Here is a 14,673-nt window from a genome sequence, read left to right as displayed (position 1 = left end):
GGTGTGTGTGTTTTTGTGTGTGTGTGTGTGTGTGTGCCTGTGGTGTGAGTCTAGAGGTCAGAGGATAGCTTGCAGGGACTGATTTTCTTTTATGACTGTGTAGGTCCCAGGAATTGAACTCAGGTTCTCTGGTTTGGCCACAAGCATGCTAATACACTGAGCCATCTCACTGGCTCTCTATGTTTTCATTTTTTGCTACCTACCATTCATTCTTCACTGTGTTGCCAGAGGGTTCTCCTAAATTCTTCAACCATGCTAAATTCCCCTCTTGTTTACACTTCCCCAATCATTCCCCCACTATTCTAAAAATATAATACACAATGAAAGCACATCCCTTTATAGTGATATGAAAGGGACAGTCTCTCTTCTCCTCCTGTTCCCAAGCCATTATTGTCTTCCCATTATTTTACATCACCATCCAGTACATTGGTCTTGCTAACTAGACATCCTGCTACCTCTGGGAACACTGTCAAGCTTTCTCTAACCATGGTACCTTGCACCCTCTTTCCTCTCATCATGAAATGCTGTTCTCCCTGGAAGTCAGGAGCCATTTTCCCATTATTCCCCTGCTAGTTCTCACAAAACCTCAGGATTCTGGAAGTAGTGGGAGTGTGGTTGTTTTGTTTTAGAGTTGATTATGGGGCCCTGGGATGTGATGTGGTTGCCAGGATGCCTATATACTACATGTCACACAATTAAAGTTGTTTGCAGGCATGTATATCCAGAACAGTGGTGGAAAATAGAAGTTTGCCACTATGCATTTGGTTTCTTATAAAAGAGTATTATGGAGCTGGGCAGTGGTGGCACACGCCTGTAATCCCAGCACTTGGGAGGCAGAGGCAGGCAGATTTCTGAGTTGGAGGCCAACCTGGTCTACAAAGTGAGTTCCAGGACAGCCAGGGCTATGCAGAGAAACCATGTCTCAAAACAAACAAACAAACAAACAAACAAGCAAATAAAAAACAAAAAACCCAAAACCAACAACAACAAACAGTATTGAAAGGTAGCAATGTTAGCGTGTCCGCGTGTGCATGCGCGCGCGTGCGCGCACACACACACACACACACACACTAATGCACACACTTCCAGCTATATAGGAAAACACACGATTGTGAGTTCAAGGCAGCCTAGGCAACACAGCAAGATCCCATCTTAAACAAAACAAAAAACATATTTTATTAATATCTAGATAATAAAAGAGTGAAAATTGGCTCACGAACTCAGTGCTTCGACAGAATTAGCAGATGATGTGCTTGGCCTTTCTTGTAGGCTTCATCCATACAGAATGTTCACGAGCACGCTATCATTGTACTTGGAAAACTCCAATGAGAGCTTTATTGTATGAAAGTGCCAAGTGTTAGGGGAGGACTCATTGTGTTCTCCAGGTGTGTAACAAGGTTACTGCATTTCGAATCTGACCCTCAAATTTCAAGCTTTGGCATTTAAAAACCTTCTTACTGACAAACTTAGATTGATACCAAACTTGATGGTACACACCAGAGTCCCAGCCTCTGGGAGAGTATAAACTTGGGACATGGAGACACATCTGCCAGCATGGGGAGAAATTATTTAAGTAAGACAAAATAAAACATTAAAATGGGAATGATTAAAAAAATAATACTTTAAGAATCAAGATAAACGTATACTTCATGGGATGTTCTAGAACAGCGCCTGGGTTAGGGTGGGTGAGAAGAATCAGCTAGTATGATTGCTTGAAGGCAAAGTAATGGAGACTTTCTGTTGAATAATTATATGTGCTTATGTGAATTGAACAAAAAAATAGTTGGCTTCGCTGTGACATTTTCATTCATGTTAATAATGCTCCTCGACCATATTTAGTCACTCTGTTGCATACACCTTCATCCACTTCCCTGTACTGTACTATTACATTCTTAGTTTATTTCTAGAACAATCGGTTTCATTGTGACAGTTTCTTTCTTTTTTTAAAAAAAAGATTTATTTATTTATTTTATGTGTATGAGTACACTGTAGCCGTTTTCAGATTCACCAGAAGAGGGCATCAGATCCCATCACAGATGGTTGTGAGCCACCACATGGTTGCTGGGAATTGAACTCAGGAACTTCAGAAGAGCTCTCAGTGTTCTTAACTGCTGAGCCATCTCTCCAGCCTGCTTATTGTGACATTTTCATATGTAAATATGATTGTACTTTATCCACATTCACATTACTCTTTAATGTCCCCTTACCTCTTACTGATCCCCCGTTTCCATGGAAGAAACTTTGTCATATTTATGTACACACATATAAAATACATATTTAATCTAGATTACGTACATAAGCAAAATCTTTTTTTATCTCCTTTACACTTCCATTTTTTATCTTTCCTACTTTTAGACTCTATCTTCCCCACATACTTCCCCTCCTGCTTTCTCATAAGAGGAAACTATGTCTCTCTGTGTTAAAGGATGTCTATAGACATACTTTCAAGTTTTAAAGTATGTGCATAGACACACTTTAACATTTACATTTAACACACACATATGCATACATATATATTATATTTATTTAGATCTAGGTACTGTAATGAGAGACACGAAATATTTGTCTTTCTTATTTCTAGTTTATTTTGCTTAATAAATTGATGGATAGTTGTACCCATTTTTAATTTAAATTTTATTTATTATTGTTATTTTTTTACTTATTCATCTTATATTTCACTCACTGTCCTCCTCCTGTTCACCCTCTCCTACATTCCTCTCCTCTCCCCTTCCCCTTCTCCTCTGAGCAGGTATGGGCTCCCTGGGTATACCCCACTCTAGCACATCGAGTCTCTGTGACGCTAGGTGCATCCTTTCCCACTGAGGCCAGACAAGGCAGACAAGCTAGAAGAACATATTCCACATACAGGCAATAACTTTTGGGACAGCCCCTGCTCCAGTTGTTCAGAACCCACATGAAGACCAAGCTGCAATCTACTACATATGTGTGGAGAGCGTGGGTCCAGCCTGTGTATGTTAATTGGTTCTGTTGGTCTTCCTGTGGAGTTCCCATCCCCTTAGGGGCTGCAATCCTTCCTCCTATTCTTCTTTAAGAATCTACAAGCCCCATCCACTGTTTGACTGTGGATCTGCATCTGTCTGGGTCAACGGTTAGATGGAGTCTCTCAGAAGACAGCTGTGCTAGACTCCTGTCTGAAAGCATAACAGAGTATCATTAGCAGTATCAGGGATTGGTGCTTGCCCATGGGTTCTCAAGTTGGGCCTGTTATTGGTTGGCTGTTTCCTCAGTACATTTCTCCTCCATGCCCCATTATTGCATTTCTTGTAGACAGGATAATTTTTGGGTTGAAAGTTTTTGTGGGTTAGTTGTATCCATTTTTTACAGGTACCAATTTTATTCTTTTTTATCATTTAAAATTTTGCTTTACAGTTGTTTGTGTATGTAAATAAGAACATAACCTATGAGAGTCAGTTCTTTTCGTCTGGCATGTAGGTTCTAGGTATGAACTTGGGCCATCAGACTTGGCATCAATCTACCTGGCTGAGTCATCTCATTCTTGATAGTCCAATTTCATTCTTTTTAATGTAGCTTTGTTGAGAGAGATGCAGGTATTATGGGGACAATAGACTGCTGGAGGAGGACAAAGAGTGTTTGTTGCAGGATTTTCTGTCAAAGAGGGGAAATTGGGGGGAAGGTCCTTTCTCTGCTGTTGACTTGGTTATTTGTAAACTCTGGCTTTGGATACATTATCAAACTGTTCTGGGAAATAGGTATCATCTCACTGGGATGAGATCAATGTAATGACATAATTGAGGTGCTGGACTACAGTGGTTTGGAGGGAAATGGCAGAGCATCCTTGCTCTATGAGGGTACATTGTGATGCAATGCTGTCAGTGTGTGACATCCTGTCAGCCTACTTTAGGACTGCTTTAGCAGAAGAGAGATGCCCTTTCCAGGTAATGTGTTTTGGGGGAAATGCCTAATTTTTTTTCTAAGAGTCTAGGGAGCCTACACCATGAATGGCACCCAGCTCAGATGTTCCTGCAAGGTGAGCTGAGGTCTTGAGTTCCTATCACAGTTTGTCCACCTCTGCTGTTTCCTGCTTCCCTGTCTTCTGGTGTCTGAGCTCTTGTAAAGGAACATCTCTTGTTGTCTTTAGAAATGATGTTATTGCAGTTCTAGAGGTTGTAGGCCCAAGGCCAAGCAGTCAGCAGGCCGTTTTCTGGTGAGGTCCCTTTCCTGGTTGCCCAGTGGCAGCCTTCTGTCTGTACTTAGCATGGCCTTTCCTTGCCATATATGTAACAAGGATTCTGGCCATTCTTTTCTAGTTCTTATAAGAAGAGCAGTCTTGAGAGATTACAATTCTACTCATGTTTAACCTTAATTCCCTTCTTAAAGATCCTTTATCAACACAGATTAGAACCAAGGTTTTAGCTTCAGCATGTGAACTTTAGAGGGAACCAACACCATTCTACTTCACAGATATAGATTCTTGAATAATTTCCTCTCACCAGGTTTACCTCGGCCTCTTCCTTCCAGAGAGTCTGAGGTTTGCATTCTTCTAGGTTCTCTCTCTCTTTCTCGCTCCCTGTTTCTTTGTCTCTGTCTCTGTTTCTTTGTCTCTCTCTGTTCCTCTGTCAATCTCTCTCTCTCTCTCTCTCTCTCTCTCTCTCTCTCTCTGTCTGTGTGTGTGTTTGTGTTTATTTACATGTACATGGAATCCAGAGATCAATGTTAATGTCTTCCTCAGTTTCTCTCAACTTTATTTTGAGACTCGGTCTCCCCCTGAACCTGGAGCTCACCAATTTGGAGAGCGTAGACAGCAAGCAAACTCCAGGGTTCCTCCCTTCTCTGTCTTCCTAGATCTGGGACACAGATATGGACCATTGCCCTTAACCTTTACTTTTTCGTTGCCAATGGGTTTTAGCGAACTGACCTTCGTTCTCACGTTCTCATGCTTGTGTAGCATGCTCTTTACAGAAGGGGCTACTTCTTCAGTCTCTGTATCACTTGTGCATAGCATTCAAGAGATAGTACTCATTCAGTGAATGGGTCCTGCATGTATGGCTGCTTGGATCTGAGTTAGAGTGAATCACTCGGGGCTCCTGTTTGCTGAAGGCTAGAAAGAAAAATGTGCCCTTAGGGGCTTATGTTTAAGTGCATAGACATCAAGATTCTTGAGGGTTAAGAATCTTGACTGATTTCAACAAGGACTCCCCTGATCATTTTAGATCCCCTGCTAAGAATGTCTCTATTGCTGGAGAGATGACACAGGGGTGAAGATCACACAATTCCGCATGCACATGATGACTCACAACTGCCTGTATCTCCAGTTCCAGGTTGTCCAATGCCCTCTTATGGCCTCTACAGGTAGCTTCAGTAATGTGCACATACCTACATGTACATGCATACATATAGTTAAAAATAAACATTTTTTTAAACAAAGGAGAATGTCTCTAAAGGTTTGACTATCAGCTGCTATCTGTGTCAGAAGCTGTGTTGGCCCCTTGCTGAGGCATGTTCTGAGAAGCACTCTTGTCTTGTTAATCCCATTACATAAACAGAGAAACTGAGGCTTCCTGCATCAGTGCAAACATTGTCACCACTGAAAGTCCTATCATCCCATAGCCTCAGAATCCCTGAAAGGAGGGCATATCTTCTCTCCATCAGCAGATGCATCCTGCTTCCCTCTAGCTTCCAGGCCCCACCTCAGCTGCTATTTCCCAGAAGCCTTTGCAAGACTGAGGAAGCAACCTCTGGGGATATGGCTGACACTGGAAGTTAATGACTATCAGTTGAAACAAAACACTTGTTTACATGTTGCCATCATTAGAGGCTCCAGCCTTACCTCTGCTGGGCCTCCTGCCAGATGTTTGGAGGGGCTTTTCACAAGCTGTGCAGTTTACTAAATACAAAACACACTTATTAAGGCCTTTTAGTATTAGGCGGTGCAGCCCTGATAACCGGTAATTGAATTTCTTCATCTGGGAGATAAAGGACCAAGGCAACTCTCAGAATATGCTCAGCTGGGAACACAGATGGTTGCTAGAGACACGGAGCTCCTCTTCTTAAACTCTCTCTAAGGAGGGCAGCTTGGTTCAATGGTTCATCATGGCATGTGGCTCTGACAGACACTCCTGAAGCAATCAGGGGGGACTTCATGGGGAAAGTGGCTGAAGTTCTTGATGTTGAGATAAATGGAGATTCTGCAGGCAGAGAAAGGAATGAGGAAGACCACGTCATCCAGAGTTCCTCAAAAGAAGATAGACTATACTCTATAGTCAAAGATGTCCTGCCTCCTCTTCCTTCAGCATCCCCTCTCAACCTTTGCCCCATGCTGGCTGCTGTTTTCCAGAAGACTTTGAAAAGCTGAGAAACCAAAAGAATATACTCAAAAGCACAGAGGAAGAAGAAGTGAAGAGCAGAAAGCAACTCTCGCGACACTGAGGATCTCCTGCTCTGACTGCTTCCTCCCTGGACCAGTGGCTCCCAGTTGTAGCTGGACACCAGAATCCTCCAGAGGTTTAAAAAGTTACTTCTGCCCTGGATTTTCGTCTGCAACCTTACTCCAATATCAGCATATTAACAAAGTTTTTCCCACTGTTCTAACATACAGCACAAGTGAGGATGGACCTTGGCATCTCAATGAATTCCTGCCCTCTCAGACTCTGGACAAGTCCATTGGGGAGAAACTTTGGTCAAGTCTTAGATTCATTACCATGTGTGACTGCAATGTAAAGTGGGACTTTCTGAGTGTTCAGCCTTCAGGGCACACATTTCCCTTTGGGCTAGTGAGGCATATGAGGTGCCCCCTTTCCTGTCAGAATCTGTTAGGGAAAGAATCGTTTGCACAGGGAACTCCACTTTGACCAGGTCCAGCCTCCATCAGTCACAGCAGTAAACAAACACCAATAGGCCTGGCATCGTTATCCCCATCATTCCTACTGCTGACTTTTCGGCTGAAGGAAAAAAAAGGAATGGTGAATTATTCAAGATCGGGGAGATAGGATTTTGTAACTGAATTGTAAGATGGCTGAATAGGAAACTATAGTGGCCTATACATATTTTATTCCTATGTTTTCACTTTCTTACAGAAGATTTCAGTTTCGTTTCTCCCAAGCAAAACCCGCTCACTTTGACATTCCCCGGGTGTCTGTAGTATGAGGCAATAATTAAATATCAGGTGCATAAGTTGGTCTTTAATTTGACATGTGTGCTCCAGGCAATAACGGCACGCAGTGCCATGTGGGAGTGTAATTGCTAAGGAATAAAATCTTGTAGCGGGTGAGATCATTGTATCAGGTACGGCGTGACAGCTCATTTGATCATTATGCCCAGGCTAAAGAGTTTGCCTAATTAGTTTCCATTAAAACTCACCCTTTAATCAAGAGTTATTCTTGCATAAGGAATGTCACTCGGTCCAGATGAATGAACAATGGTTTTCCCCTTGTGATGGACTCTCGGCTGCCCCAGGATGCTATGTGTCTTTTCAAACAATCCACACCCGACCCTTAGCTGGGAACCCCAAGCTAGAATGGCTGGTCTAGATGGAAGGGAGGAAAGGCATTGGCAGGGAAAAGCTGGAGGTTGCCAATCTTGGTGGGTGAGTATTGCGAATGTTTGAGGCACCATGATCTGGAATTCCCTCAGTCTTCCATCTGTAGAGAAAACAGGGACCACATGGGAGAAGTGACTTGGTCACAGCTACACAGCAAGCACCACAGAACTCGTGCTGGGAGTCAGCACCTGAGGCTCTCAGTCAGGGCTTGCTCTTCTCATCATACCCCCAGTTCAATGACTCTCAAGCTTCTTAGGATGATGGCCTGGACTTTACCTGCTGACTTCTTCAGTGTTGGGCTTTAAGAGAGCAAGAGTGAGAGTGGTCACTGCAGAGTCAACTTTCAGTCTGGTCCTTTGCCTAGGCTCTACAGTCAATAGGATTTTCCATGGAGTCCAGACCCCATATCTTAATATCTATGTGACCTTGGGTAAGTCACTTAACATCTAAGATTTAGAATTTCATCAGTAATGTAGAAGTTGTGATGTCTACCCTGTGCATAAGAGACTCTGTTGGTTATCTGAAATTCAAGGTTCCTACTCTCGATTTTGAGTTTCTATCCTGAGGCAATCCTTACCCAATGTTATGTGGAGTGTTACTGTTACAACCCAATCACTATCCCCAAATGCACAGGCCCCTAAATACCAATGAGTCTCAGATTTCTGCCTTTAGGTTTGATCTTCTTACTTTTAATCTCATATGATTCATTGCCAAATGGATCATCCCTGATTCAGAACACTCACCTGATATAAACTCATAGCTCATCTATTCTCCATCCTTATTTACTTTCATCACCACCACCACCACCACCACCACCACCACCACCACCACCACCACCACCATCATCATCATCCATCATCATTTTTATGCTGGTGATCAAATGCAGACCCTTGAGCACTCTATCACTGAACTACACTCCCAGTTTTTTTGCTCCCAAATCTTTAAATGACCTTCAAATACTAAGATTTTCAAGCTTAGGATCTCAGAGCCACTCTTCCATGGGGAAATGAGAAGTGGGAAGTCCTGGTGTTGGGTTGGGCAGCTCCCTTACCCTATTAGAGTTTGGTTTGATTTTCTCATAGTTTGAGTGGAGGAAAAACATTCAAGCCCCTTTCTGACCTGATCCTTGCTTGCCTCTTACATTTTGACGATGCCCTTCACGTTGATCTTCACACAGTCTTTGCTCTTGACTGCACAGGCTGCACACTCAGAAGACATACTGCGTTTCTGCTCATCACTCTTTGGTTGAGGTATCATTTAATTTTTCTGTGTTTCCCATCCATTCTGCCCCTCCTGACCAATTCCCACCGTCTTTAATGGTATAGGTTGAATCCTTGCTCTGGTGACTTTAAAACCAAAAAGGCCCTCATAGACTCATATATTTGAATATTTAGTGTATTATCAGAGAGTGATATTCGAAAAGCTTAGGAGGTGCGGCCCTGTTGGAGGAAGCATGTCACTGGGAGATGGGCTTTGAGGTTTCAAAAAGCCAGTGCCAAGCTCAGAGTCTCTCTTCCTCCTTGTGGATCCAGACATACGACTCTCAGCTATTTCTCCAGCATGTCTGCCAGCATACTACCATCTTTGCCACCACAATAATAATCAAATAAGCCTCTAAAATTGTAAGCAAACCCCAGTTAAGTGCTTTTTTTTTTTTTTACAAGACTTGTGGTCCTGGTGTCTCTTCTGAGGAACAGAACAGTTAGTAGTGTACTTGTTTTTCTTTCTTTCTTTCTTTCTTTGATTTATTTGATTTATTTGATTTTTTTTTTAGTTTCCCAGAATTAAAGAGTGATCTTTTTCAACCTACATCCTTGGGCTCCTTGTTTTGCACAAGGTCTATTCTATCTTTCATATCACCTGGCTTCCTTTCATGTATTTGTCTATTATTTTCTCAGAACAATCTACTAGTTCATTAATTTGTTTTGCTTTAGTCAACTTCAGCTCGTAATTTATTCCACTGACTGTGTTGTTTACTTTGAGAATTTGTATTGTTTACATGTAATATTTCTACTTGGTATTGTTTGTTGATGCCTAATGCTTGCTTCAGATTACCAGTAATTCTCCCTGTATATCTTTAAAAGTGTATTTACTACACTTTATACCTCTGACTCTTCTGCTTCAGGTGTTCTTCATTTTCTTTCATCACAGCAACTGTATCTTCAGATCCATTGTTTAAAATGACACAATGTGTTCCTGAGCCTGTCAATCAAACACTTTGATACTGTATATTGAGGAGAAGGTCCAGGCCAGGTGTCTGTCCCAAGGAGAGAATGCGAGTATGACCCTGCTGAAACACTTTTTACCCTGTTGATCACCTGGGTCTAATAAACTGATCAACTAGGGAGGTAGGTGCCCCTTCTCTCCCTCACTGCTTAATGCTCTTACCTCCTTAAGTTCCTTGAGTGGCTGAAGAGGACAGCGGATCTCCCTGATAGAGGAGGGCATCCTTCAATCAAAAGTATACCACTAGCTGTGCTCTCCTGGAAGAACCCCCATAGATGTTCCCAAAGAGATGGGAGCATGAATCTCGGGGCAGAAATCCCAAGACCCTCATGGCCTATTTTTAGGGGGGAAGGGTTACTTTTAAATTTGTAGGTAGGAGGAAAGGGCATTCTCTCTGGGTTGTATTTTGTATGGGGGGGTGTAGGTGGAGTGTGAAAAGCTGAGAACAGAGAGCCTGTTTTCACCCTCACAGCCTGGCAGGGCTTGCTTGCCATACGTGTTGGCCTGGCTGAACTGGGAAAGGATGGGAATAGCTTGTCCAAGAGAAGGAGGAGGAGGAGGGGGAGTAAGAGGGTAAGGAAGAAGGGGAGGAAAAAGAGGAGGAGGTGGTGAAAGAACTCTAAAGCATCCATCCTAGCTCCTGGCTGGTTCTACATGGCCCACACAAATCTGTGCAAATACCCTTTCTCCTTGACACATGCCAGTCACAGACAGCATTCCCAAGAGGTTCACACTGTATTGTTCCTATTCTTGGTAACTTGCTTCTATGGGTTTTCCAGTGCTGACTTTGGTAAAAGGAGAGAAAACTATGTAACTACCTTGACTTAAAATCAATGCATTATATTTCATAATAACTGCTACAACCTGTGTAAACTCACCCATTGCCCTAGTGTGGTGATGCCATGGTTGAAAGCAAAAACCCTGAAGTTAGACTGTTTCAGGTGACCCTTTGCAGTTGAGAAAGTGTCCCATAGATAGACAAGGAGGATCATCTAAGGCCCCTAGTATAGCCCCATGGTTCATGTCTAAAACCTGTGTAAATAGGGACAAGGAAACTGAGGCTCACTTAAAAACAGCACATTTTGTACTTCCGAGATAAAGAACAACAAAATGCAGAAAACCGATCCTTTTCTATTTAATCTTTTAATTATGAACTCTTGTTTTTTTTTTAAGAGTTATAAAAGCAGTGAAGAGTTTCCATATGCTGAAAATCCTATGTGTGGTTTACTGGACTGAGTGTAGGTTATAAAAAAGGTTTTGCCTGGCAAGTCTCATGGGGACCACTGCCCTGCCAGATTTATGCACAGAGCCAGGAAATCAGAATGGGCAACTCTGAGGAACTTTGGTCAAGGTCACCAGCCTCCTGCCCTGCAATAATCATTCCTGCATTTGTGTTCCTAGCTTAGGCACCTTTATTCTTTCTTCTCCACCTGAATCTTTGTCCAAGGACCTTTTCAGGTTCTCCCTTTGTCTGTCTCTGTCTCTGTCTCTCTCTGTGTGCATGTATTCGTGTGCATGTGTTTATGTGTGTATGTGTTCATGTGTGTATATGTATATGTGCTTCTGTCTGTCTGTCAGTCTCTCTGAGTGTGTGTGTGTGTGTGTGTTTGTGTGTGTTAGGATGATATAACCATTTCTCTCACTGACTGTACCTGTTGTTTTACTCCTCTCCTGACTATACCCAAGTCGGTGTATCTGCTGGAGCCTTGGGCGTGAGTCTCCTGCAATACTGAGAGGACCATCACATCCGCTGCTCCACCTGTCTCTTATCCCAGTTCCAAGTGAGGAAGTAGAGCTGGGGAGTTCCTGCTTTTCCCAGCACCAGATCCTCACTTCTGTCACCACTGTGAGTGACTAAAAGCAACTGTGGTTTAGATGTTATTCAGAGGGTTTCAGGGTGGGAAGTTTGGTTCTCAGCGTGACAGTGTAGGAGTTGGAAGAATATCAAGAGGGTAGGCGACATTAAACTTATATTTTTCCACTGCTGCACAAAATACCAAAGGTAAATAATTGGGTATGGGGGAGGGGTGGTGGTTCTTCTAATTCATCATTTCAGGCAGTAGTTCCTACAGAGCTGGCCATGAACTTACCACACCAGGGAGCTAGTCGGAAGTGTAAGCCATCAAGAGCTACACCAGACCTACTGATTCAGAAACTCTAGGCTGGAACCTGACACCTAATAAACCTGGAAAGCCACAGATGTAGGGGGGATTGTTGAACCAATATCTGTATGTACTGCTATGATTCTTTGTAGAACACATGTCCATTGAAATCATTATCTTTTCTATAGTTCTATATGTGGTAGTTTCACATTTCCATCACATTAATGAATAGACATGGAGTGTCTACTCTGTGTTAGGCATTGTACTATATACCAAAGATATCACCAGCCTGATTTGGGGATGTTCATAATCTAGTGTGTAAAGCATATATAAAAACATAATTCACCAGCATGTCACAAATCTAATAGATTGTGGGAAAACATTATAATATAGGAACGATGATTAAGCCAGGTCTGCTAGGAAAGGCCTACATTCTCAGCTATTCAGACTTGGGTATTGAGATTGAAGTTCAAGATCAGCCTGGACTACAAAGGGAGTTCAAGGCCACCCTGAGTGATTTAGTGAGACCCAAGCTCCAAATAAAAAGTAAAGAAGAGGCAGTGACTTGGCTCACCAGGTAAAGGTGCTCGCTTTATCTGTTGACTTGAGTTCAATCACCTGGACCAACATGGTAGCAGGAGATAACTGGCTCTCCCAAGATGTCCTCTGACCTATGTGCATATGCTGTCCCATGTACACATATGCCACATACAAATAAAACCAATACAATAAATTTTATATAAAATCTAAACAGTAGCAGAGATGCACCACACATGCATGAGGCTTTAGATTCAGCCCCAAGTCACAGACACACAAATACTCAGACACACAGACACACAGATACATACACACACACACACACACACACACACACACACACATGTACACAGACATAGACACTGACACATGAGCACACGGACACACAGACACAGATACACACACACAGATACAGACATACAGGCACACACAGGGACAGAGAAAGAGAAACAGACAAGAGAGACAGAGACAACATGTTCATAATGTCTATCACTTCTTGACATCTATCACATGTTGGGTAGTTTTGTCTGTTTTGCCAACCTTTATCAAACATAGTAAGGAAGATATCAGTCCCCTTGCCTAGGTACCAACATGATCTCTGAGGAAAGATTTTCTTAAATTGCAGTGTGTAGAACATCAGGAATGGGAACGAACTCTTGTCTTGCTGATGCCAGCAACCACCTTTGGGTTATCAGCCGGGCTTTGTCTGGGCCAATGGTGTAGATGTAGGTGGTGAGGGAAAGCAAAGAGTGAGTTGTTCCAGGTGGAGACACTCACCTGAGAAAAAACAAGAACCCTGAAGATGTGGAGCCTGTTTCTCAAAGGCAGGAGACCTGCATGAGGTGGTAACAGCAGTACGGGGGGAGGGGGGGGCAAGGACAGTGCAGGAAGATGCAGAAAGGGTAGGGAGGTTGCATGATGGGGCAGGCAGGGCACATGACAAGGCAGAGATGGCTCGTGATGAGGGTGGCATCTATGTCTCAGCATTCACTCCAAGCCCCTCTAGCTGCTGGCAGAGAATGCAGCAGACTATCAAACTGAGAGGGAAAATTACATGAGTCTTCCCAGAAGGAAATGGCCTAGCAAGGAAGCTACTAATAGTTTGGGACACTGTATAGAGTAGGCTCACCCCTTGCTCTTCTGAACACTGCGACTTTAAACTTATTGCTTTCCATTCACTTCATTTTCTTTATCTTCAAAATACCCTACTAGAGGCAGTGTTTAATTGAGCACCTACCATGTGCCAGGTGCTTCCTTAAGTACTTGTGTGAACTCAGCTACTCAGTTGCCATATCTTTCTTCAGTTATTTTTAAGCATTATTTTTCCTGTGTTTTAAGGAGGAAATGCAGCCATGACTGAACAGGACAATAGGGTACATGGGATTTGAGTTTGAGTTGTCTGTTCCAGGAGCCCATATCTTACTTTACTAGTCTGTGTTGAATTACTTCTCTGGCAGTATAAGAGTTCTGTGCAATTCATCGGCACTTTATAAAAATGCTCATTGTAGGACTGCACCAATAGCAAACCTCCTAGGACAGCAGTGAGCAGTGTCCACTCATGGAAGGGATGGGGCTGTGGACAAGAATCTTCTGTCACCTCAAGTACCCTGCTACAGCCTTCCACATGCTTTAGGACTGTAATTGCTCTTCAAAGGGTCTCCATGTAGCTGGACTGACAGAAATAAAGATATTCTAAATATTCTAATATGCCCTTCAATCTCTTGGACCGTTAAAACAATGGACCCAAAGAGGGAGACTTCCCCAGAGTCTCACATTGGGAGAAGGGAATGAAACCAACCTGAGGGGGGAACTTGTCTTTGGAAAAAAATTTTTTACACAGTCTTAATATCTTGTCAGACCAACTTACAGGGTGAGTCTGCAGCACAGACAGTCATGGGTCAGTGCTGGGTGGGAGGACACATTGACCAGAACTGTTAGATGTGCATGTCTTTGACCCTCTATTTTAACTTTAATCTCTCTTCAGGATTCCTGAAGTCACTGAATGGGAGGGTCACTGGGCCTCTTTTCAATGTGGCCACATTGAGTAAATCTCCCTTTCCTGTTCTTTACTATTAATTTGCCTTTTAAAATTGGCTTTTGAGGATGGGTGACGGAACCTTGCTTCTGGTGCAAGCCCCTTCCCCTGGGGTGAGCACTCCCTACCACTCCCCACCCCAGGCTTAGTAACATCCAGTAGACCCTGAATTGTTCAACATTGTGCATGTCCCGACAGAGCTGGGATGTAAGATCGGAGGAACAGTGGAGGAAGAAAAAATTCACCAAAGAGGT

This window comes from Apodemus sylvaticus, chromosome 1 (genome assembly GCF_947179515.1).
Source record: "Apodemus sylvaticus chromosome 1, mApoSyl1.1, whole genome shotgun sequence".
NCBI classification, from domain to species: Eukaryota; Metazoa; Chordata; class Mammalia; order Rodentia; family Muridae; genus Apodemus; species Apodemus sylvaticus.
The sequence above is the reverse complement of the archived record's forward strand: the minus strand, read 5'-3'. Positions refer to the sequence as shown.